Below are 9,455 nucleotides of genomic sequence, written 5' to 3' on the forward strand. Positions count from 1 at the left end.
TTGAGTTCGGCGGGTGAGGGTCAGACAGAGTCTGTGAGGGCCCGCTTAAGAGGAGAAAGTGTTTGAGTCCAGCCAGACAGAGTCTGTGAGGGCCCGCTTAAGAGGAGAAAGTGTTTGAGTCCAGCCAGACAGAGTCTCATCCGTGTCAACCCCCAGGGAGCTGCGAGGAGAGCCATGCAGCAGTGGGTACACAGGAGGCAGTACAGAGTTCCAAGCACAAAATCTTTGTGGCACATCGATGGCAACCATAAACTGATCTGGATACGCTGATACGTGGAAGTGGATACACTTATGCCTCTTGAATACCACAAATTTTTACAATCTTAACATCGTAAAAAACTAATGATTTATCTGGTTATATGGTCATGAAATAATTGTGTCCCTATTCCTAGGTATACAGTCCCTTATTTCCACATTTTGTTTTGGTACAACCTGAATTTTAAATGGATTAAATTTACATAAAATACCCCATAAATACCCCATAAAATACCCCATCAGCTCCTCCCACCACCACCATCGCAGCTCCTTATTGGTCGGAAGGGGTGATTGTGCCATAAATCCAGTTGACCATCAGCAACACACAGATGGAACTGTTGCGGACAATACATCCATTGGAAGCCCCAGAGGCAGCCTGGTTGACATTCTACAGAGGGTTATATGATATGCTATTAAATCAAATAGGTTACCTAAAGTTTAAATAATTCTGCGATTGAATTAAGCCATGCAACAATTAAACCATTAATTACCTGGGGCACCACGGAAGCATTCATTTATATAGAGCGGTTATCTCCTGAATCCACTCTCACTTCTTAGGGAGTAGTTCATATGCCTTGACACCTTGATATATAGGCCTAAGGCCGAGACAATAAGAAGACACAGTGGCAGAATAAATTCAACCACATCTTTGTAAGGCATTCTGTCAACGGGACAGGTGTAAATCATGCAGCGCCGTGTGTTACGATCGCAGATTTCCAGGAAACAACAAATGTCGTTACATATGAGTGTCTTATATCGGCTGAAAGCTTAAATTCTTGTTAGTATAACTGCACTGTCCAGTTTACAGTAGTTATTACTGCAAAAAAAATGCCATGCTATTGTTTGAGGAGAGCTCCTAACAACAAAACACTTTCACCGCGATAGGTTTGATATATTCTCCTCTGAAGGTGAAATGTGTACTTACAATCTGAAATCTTACTCTGATTTATCATACAAAGGGTCCCAGAGATAACATGAAGTGTCATTTTGTTGGATAAAATCCTTTTTCATTTCCTAAAAAGACACGATCGATTTTGTTTTTCCATCCGTATAAATTTGCAAAGAAAGGAATCTGTGAAAATCAAACCCTAAACGTTGTCTCATCCAGTCAAATCACGTTCGTATTTATTGCTCAGAGATCCTAGAATATTACCAGACTTCACTTTATCATTAGGAGTGTAGTATATCCTATAGGACACCAAATTGCAAATGTTGAACTAATAACATGGCTACTAATACTGGAAAAACTAAATCAAAGTCCAAGTACACAGATTTGACGATATTCTTGCAGAAAAATGTAATGTGAATGTAAATGTCTCCTTCACAATTTGCCAGAATGTACCTGGGTGACTTCACACTAAATGCCATGTAGTTTGCTCATACGTCAAGTTATCTGTCTGAAACTTTGCACATTTCACTGCTGCCATCTTGTGGACACCATCGGAATTACAACCAGAGTGATGGCTAGATTTGTTGCATTTCAAAAATGGTGGCAGAAAAAAATTGTGTGCAAAGCTGTCATCAAGGCAACGGGTGGCTATTTGAAACTATCTCAAATAAAAAATATATTTTGATTTGTTTAATACTTCTTCTGGTATAGGGGACGGTTGCGTCCCACTTCGGCAAAAGCCAGGGAAAATGCAGCGGCTAATAAAATAAAAATGATATAAAAATCTAACTTTCATTAAATCACACATGTAAGATACTCAATTAAAGCTACACTTGTTGTGAATCCAGCCAACATGTCAGATTTTAAAAAGGCTTTTCGGCAAAAGCATAAGAAGCTATTATCTGCAGCGCCAGCTGTGCCATCAGAGTCCTGGGTTCGCGCCCAGGCTCTGTCGTAACCGGCCGCGACCGGGAGGTCCGTGGGGCGACGCACAATTGGCCTAGCGTCGCCCGGGTTAGGGAGGGCTTGGTCGGTAGGGGTGTCCTTGTCTCATCGCGCACCAGCGACTCCTGTGGCGGGCTGGGCGCAGTGTACGCTAGCCAAGGTGGCCAGGTGCACGGTGTTTCCTCCGGCGCATTGGTGCGGCTGGCTTCCGGGTTGGATGTGCGCTGTGTTAAAGAAGCAGCGGCTTGGTTGGTTGTGTATCGGAGGACGCATGACTTTCAACCTTCGTCTCTCCCGAGCCCGTACGGGAGTTGTAGCGATGAGACAAGATAGTAGCTACTAACAATTGGATACTACGAAATTGGGGAGAAAAAGGGGTAAAATTCAAAAAAAAAATAATAATAAAAAAAAAAAAAGAAGCTATTATCTGATGATAGTCTAACAGTAAACAAAGAGAGTATCATATTTCAGCCCTGCAGGCGCTACACAAAACGTAGAAATAAAATATAAAACATGCCTTACCTTTGACAAGCTTCTTTTGTTGGCACTCCAATATGTCCCATAAACATTATAATTGGTCCTTTTGTTCGATTAATTCCGTCCATATATATCCAAAATGTCAATTTATTTGGCGCGTTTGATCCAGAAAAAAAACAGCTTCCAAAATGCGCAACGTCACTACAAAATATTTCAAAAGTCACCTATAAACTTTGCCAAAATATTTCAAACTACTTTTGTAATACAACTTTAGGTGTTTTTAAACGTTAATAATCGATCAAATTGTAGACGGGTCTATCTGTGTTCAATACAGGAAGACAACAAACCAAGCTACTTTTCACGTCTTGCGCAACTCTCAACAGTGTTACGCAGTTCCTAGATGGCCTACTTCTTCATTGCACAAATGAATAACCTCAATAACCTGAATAACCTGACATCCAGTAGAAGCAGTAAGAACTGAAAACAAGTTCCTAAGAAATGTCGTTTGCCAACTAGAACCCACTGAACAGACAGAGACCTAAAAAAAATAATTCTGAACGGTTAGTCCTCTGGGTTTCGCCTGTTACATAAGTTCTGTTATAATCACAGACATGATACAAACAGTTTTAGAAACTTCAGAGTGTTTTCTATCCAAATCTACTAATAATATGCATATCTTATAATCTTGGCATGAGTAGCAGGAAGTTGAAATTGGGCACGCTATTTATCCAAAATTGAAAATGCCGCCCCCTATACCTTAAGTTAACACTTTTTTTTGGTTACTACATGATTCCATTTATGTTATTTCAAAGATTTGATGTCTTCACTATTATTATACAGTGTAGAAAATAGTCAAAATATAGAAAAACAATTGAATGAGTTCTAGAACTTTTGACCGTTAGTGTATGTTTAACCATTTAATGAGCAATGAATAATGCAAGCCTTAGTGATATAGGCTCTGCTCCTTCAGGGTAGCTGACTGCCTAAGCAAAGCTTCCATATAAAATAGCCTACAGGTAGTGAGTGCGGCAAGCTATACCAATGCCCCCGGCAGGAACACAGAACCTAACAGGTGGAGGCTGAGGTGGTGGTGGGAGCAAGAAGCAGCAGGATTTCCTGCGATAAATGGGTGCTTCAGTATTATTTTCTGTGGTATAAGTGGAATAAACGCCTCAGTTCTGCACATTACCTTGGCAAAATAAACTCCGCAAAGTGACTCGGCTCTACCTTGTCCCGCTGCGACGTCCATTATTTCCAAGGTAATATACAGAACGTCTGCATTTATGTCTTACATAATACAAAGAATCCCATTACCTCCGCCTGCTCTCCCACTCCTCAAAACGACAACGTTTCATCTCCTGTGGCAAATATAAGTCTTGAATTAATCTGTTTTGTGTATGAAAAAGTGTTTCCTGTTGGAATGCCGATGATGTGTGATTTGAAAAAGATTTACTAAGTTGTATCATTAAACATATTTTTGCCTGGTCTTCAGCCAGAGAGAAATGGTAGGCCTTGTGTTGAAGACGCCGGGTCTCTCGCATTTCCTCTAGAGACTCAAATCAATACAGGGACAGTAATAAATAAAGCCATTCTGGTTACCATGGGAATCCTATAACTAATATTATCATTTGAAATTGGATGATAAAAGTGTAAAAGTTAATTTAACATTCCAAACCTCTAGTGTCACTGAAGTTTGTGATGAGGCAACAGGGAGGCCTATCTCCATAGGTGGAGTCTCTGTCTCCGAGGTTGTCTCCTCCCTTGGTTTCCTTTAACATAAAAATACAATAAATCACTGGTTTCTCAATTACTTTATAACTTTTATATACAGAGGGGAAATCCAGTTTCTTTTCAAATTAATTCATTACCTCTGCCGTTTATCACGTAACATAATAAAGCTCAATATGCCTCCCCCTTCCTAACACATAAGTTATCAAATACCTTCAATCTTTAAGTGCAGGGCAGACCTCTCTAGCCCATCTGTAGGGGAATGAGCCTCCTCCTTCTGTCTGTCATAAAGGCCTCTACATTTGGATTCATCTGGGGGAATGTTTCCCCCCCAAAACAACTTCAAGAAGCTGCTCTCCTCCTGACCATAGGGAACTATGGATAGCCTCACAGGATACTCTAAACATACTGAGATATGGAAACATTATTTAAATCTAATATAAAGTATCCTTAAATACACAAGGAAACAGATCTTTAAAAATTAACCTTCAATCTATCACAAGATAGAACGCAAGATAGATTCACACCTAGATTCTTTCACAAGACGGATTCACAACTAGCTTACTTACAGAGCAAGCGCTAGTCTCCTCAAGTACTACATGGATATAGGGCTAATGTACCTATCCTGTTCAGCAGCTGGACGGTAGGCTCAGCGATCAGGAAGACCCTCATTTATCAACCGACTTCTCCCTGTTTGCAGCCTTTGGACTCCGTCTCGTGAATGGTTGAAATCTGACAGGTGCAATTGCTATAAAAGTTACAATAATGACACTCAGCTTAATCAACGTACTCATGCACGTACCACGGTAGCTGCTGCTATCGTTAGCTAGCTCGTCAGTTCAGTTCAATGACGCTTCACGTTCAAGCGATATTTGAAGAAAAAGTCAAGGAACACAATATAACAGCAATAGATCTTTGTGGGCTATACTCGGCCTTGTCTCAGGATGGTACGTTGGTGGTTGAAGATATCCCTCTAGTGGTGTGGGGGCTGTGCTTTGGCAAAGTGGGTGGGGTTTTATCCTTCCTGTTTGGCCCTGTCCGGGTGTGTCCTCGGATGGGGCAACAGTGTCTCCTGACCCCTCCTGTCTCAGCCTCCAGTATTTATGCTGCAGTAGTTTATGTGTCGGGGGGCTAGGGTCAGTTTGTTATCTCTGGAGTACTTCTCCTGTCCTATTCGGTGTCCTGTGTGAATCTAAGTGTGCGTTCTCTAATTCTCTCCTTCTCTCAATTTCTCTCTCTCAGAGGACCTGAGCCCTAGGACCATGCCCCAGGACTACCTGACATGATGACTCCTTGCTGTCCCCAGTCCAGCTGGCCGTGCTGCTGCTCCAGTTTCAACTGTTCTGCCTTATCTCCACCCGGCACAGCCAGAAGAGGACTGGCCACCCCACATAGCCTGGTTCCTCTCTAGGTTTATTCCTAGGTTTTGGCCTTTCTAGGGAGTTTTTCCTAGCCACCGTGCTTCTACACCTGCATTGCTTGCTGTTTGGGGTTTTAGGCTTGGTTTCTGTACAGCACTTTGAGATATCAGCTGATGTACGAAGGGCTATATAAATACATTTGATTTGATTTGATTTAGAAAAGCCTTAAGTTTACTCGAACGGATATACAGTTAAATAACAAACGATAACAGCCAGCTAGTTAAGCTAACAATAGAAAGCATTACCTACCACGACTTAATTCTACCTGTGAACCACCCGATCCTCCTGGGGTGGTTGTAAAGGTGGTTGTACTTGGCTGGCAAAACTTAAAAAGCGGTCTTTCATGTTTTCAAGGTTCAACATGACTTTACGTTTGTTGGTTGATGATGATTGAATGTGATACTTTTTCATATAGCTGGCATTCACATGTGCCTTATTTGTGATTGGCCAAACCTTTGCATATCGTTTGCATATTGTAATTTGACGTGATTCTTTTCGCAAAGGCCCAAACGGCGTTCCTTAAATAGGATGCCCACGTTAATATTCTCAACAAGGGGAGCAATAACTCCATTTAGTAATCACACTTGAATGCTTGTTTCCAGAACCACACGATTGGAAACCTTGGCTAAAAGCTCCTTGTTTCTGTCGGTCGGTAGATCTCCCATCGGGGCTGGCATGCAGAGTTCACATCTAAGCTGACACTAAGTGAGGGGACTTTGTCACAGACGATGAGGGTTGACGCCGGGGCTCTGTCGCTCTGCCAGCCAAATCATGTCAGCCACCCAGACAGCTAATCTGTTAACGTTGGACCATGAAGACCTTGACTTGTGTGTAAGAAGAGTCATCGTGATTTCCCCGTCGTCGTCACGCTCCTAGGCTGGCCAGAGAATACGTCCAAAATGGCACTTTAAGCCCCATTCGACTCTGGAATAGGGTGTCACTGGGATACATCCTATGTAGTGTAATATGCAGCGAAGCTAGTTAGAAAAAGAGCTCTGATTGATTGACTGACTGGGGGAGATTGGCTCCAGCGCAAAATTTGCCCAGGTTCGTCCGAGTTAGTGTTTGGCCAGGGTAGGTCGTCTTTGTAAATACGAATTTGTTCTTAACTGCCTACATAACAAAATAAAATAAATTAAGTGGTGATAGATTCTGAGTGAAGATATTCAAGTTGGTTCCGGAATATTGGAGATGAGCGCGGTCCATAGTTTCCATTCAAACCATTCCGCCGGAAGCCATTTTGTTCTCTGTGGCAAAGCTACAAGGATAACATCAAGCTGTTCAGCCTCTCTATTGAAGAGGAGGGAGATAGGAGGGGGGGAGGGAGGGAGGAGAGCAACCTTTTATATGACAAAAAAATAATAGGTTATTACACTAGCGTGCAGATTTAATAAGCTTCCCACTACAGAGAGAGAGAGAGAGACAGAGAGAGAGAGAGAGAGAGAGAGAGAGAGAGGCACAGAAAACGGAATGGTACTTGAACTCTGTGTTCCTTTGTGCATGTTCTCATTTAGAATGAATCAGAATGTTATTTTCTGCATATTCTTAGAATGAAGGAGAATCTCATCAAAACGTCTTGAAACTAGTAGCATACAGTAATATAGTACAACTATTGTCAACAGGTACCAGTTTCTTTACGTAAGAAGTTGGCAAACAGTACAGAAACAGGTATGAATGAAAAAATAAATGAATGAACTGGACCAACCAATCAGGTATGAAGTTAAGAGCCAGATGCAGACCATGTTGAATAAACAATGGTATAATAGTCCAACAGGGGCAGGTCAAGGCAGGCAGATGTCAGTAAAACCAGAGGGGGATAAAGTACAGGTTGGTAGGCAGGCTCAGGGTCAGAGGCAGGCAGTGTGGTCAGGCAGGCAGGCTCAGGGTCAGGGGCAGGCAGTGTGGTCAGGCAGGCAGGCTCAGGGTCAGGGGAAGGCAGTGTGGTCAGGCTCAGGGTAAGGGGCAGGGAGTGTGGTCAGGAAGTCAGGGTCAGGGGCAGGCAGTGTGGTCAGGCAGGCAGGGTCAGGGGCAGGCAGTGTGGTCAGGCAGGCAGGCTCAGGGTCAGGGGCAGGCAGTGTGGTCAGGCAGGCAGGCAGGCTCAGGGTCAGGGGCAGGCAGTGTGTTCAGGCAGGCAGGCTCAGGGTCAGGTGCAGGCAGTGTGGTCAGGCAGGCAGGCTCAGGGTCAGGGGCAGGCAGTGTGGTCAGGCAGGCAGGCTCAGGGTCAGGGGCAGGCAGTGTGGTCAGGCAGGCAGGTTCAGGGTCAGGGGAAGGCAGTGTGGTCAGACTCAGGGTCAGGGGCAGGCAGTGTGGTCAGGAAGTCAGTGTCAGGGGCAGGCAGTGTGGTCAGGCAGGCAGGGTCAGGGGCAGGCAATGTGGTCAGGCAGGCAGGCTCAGGGTCAGGGGCAGGCAGTGTGGTCAGGCAGGCAGGCAGGCTCAGGGTCAGGGGCAGGCAGTGTGTTCAGGCAGGCAGGCAGGCAGGCAGGCTCAGGGTCAGGGGAAGGCAGTGTGGTCAGACTCAGGGTCAGGGGCAGACAGTGTGGTCAGGAAGTCAGTGTCAGGGGCAGGCAGTGTGGTCAGGCAGGCAGGGTCAGGGGCAGGCAGTGTGGTCAGGCAGGCAGGCTCAGGGTCAGGGGCAGGCAGTGTGGTCAGGCAGGCAGGCAGGCTCAGGGTCAGGGGCAGGCAGTGTGGTCAGGCAGGCAGGCAGGCTTAGGGTCAGGGGCAGGCAGTGTGGTCAGGCAGGCAGGCTCAGGGTCAAGGGCAGGCAGTGTGTTCAGGCAGGCAGGCAGGCAGGCTCAGGGTCAGGGGCAGGCAGTGTGGTCAGGCAGGCAGGCTCAGGGTCAGGGGCAGGCAGTGTGTTCAGGCAGGCAGGCAGGCAGGCAGGCTCAGGGTCAGGGGCAGGCAGTGTGGTCAGGCAGGCAGGCTCAGGGTCAGGGGCAGGCAGTGTGTTCAGGCAGGCAGGCAGGCAGGCAGGCTCAGGGTCAGGGGCAGGCAGTGTGGTCAGGCAGGCAGGCTCAGGGGCAGGGGCAGGCAGTGTGGTCAGGCAGGCAGGCTCAGAGTCAGGACAGTCAAGGGTCAAAACCAGGAGGGAGAGAAAAAGAGAGACTGGGAAAGGAACTAAGGTCAGAACGTGACAGGTACAAAGGGATAATGGGGAAGATGGGCGACACCTGGAGGGGGGTTGTAAACGGCTGTCGTAGGTGGAAGAAGGAGAGGACCAAGGTGCAGCGTGGTAAGTGTTCGTCATATTTATTTAATGAACACAGGAAACAAACGAACAAGCGAATAAAGAAAAACCTAAAGTCCCGAATGGTGAAAAACACTGAAACGGAAAATAACCACCCACAAACAACAGTGGGAAAACAGGCTGCTTAAGTATGGTTCTCAATCAGAGACAACGATGGACAGCTGCCTCTGATTGGGGACCATACCAGGCCAAACACATAGAAATACAACATAGTCTACCCATCCCTCTGATTGGGAACTATACCAGGCCAAACACATAGAAATACAACATAGACTACCCAGCCATCTGATTGGGAACCATACCAGGCCAAACACATAGAAACATAAACACAAGAACAAAACATAGAATGCCCACCCCAACTCACGCCCTGACCAACCTAAAATAGACACACACAAAAGGAACTAACTACAACTATACTTCACAGTCATCTACATACAACTATACTCCACAGTCATGTAAATACAACTATACTTCACAGTCATGTAAATACAACTAT

Source organism: Oncorhynchus clarkii, chromosome 31 (assembly GCF_045791955.1).
Source record: "Oncorhynchus clarkii lewisi isolate Uvic-CL-2024 chromosome 31, UVic_Ocla_1.0, whole genome shotgun sequence".
NCBI lineage: Eukaryota > Metazoa > Chordata > Actinopteri > Salmoniformes > Salmonidae > Oncorhynchus > Oncorhynchus clarkii.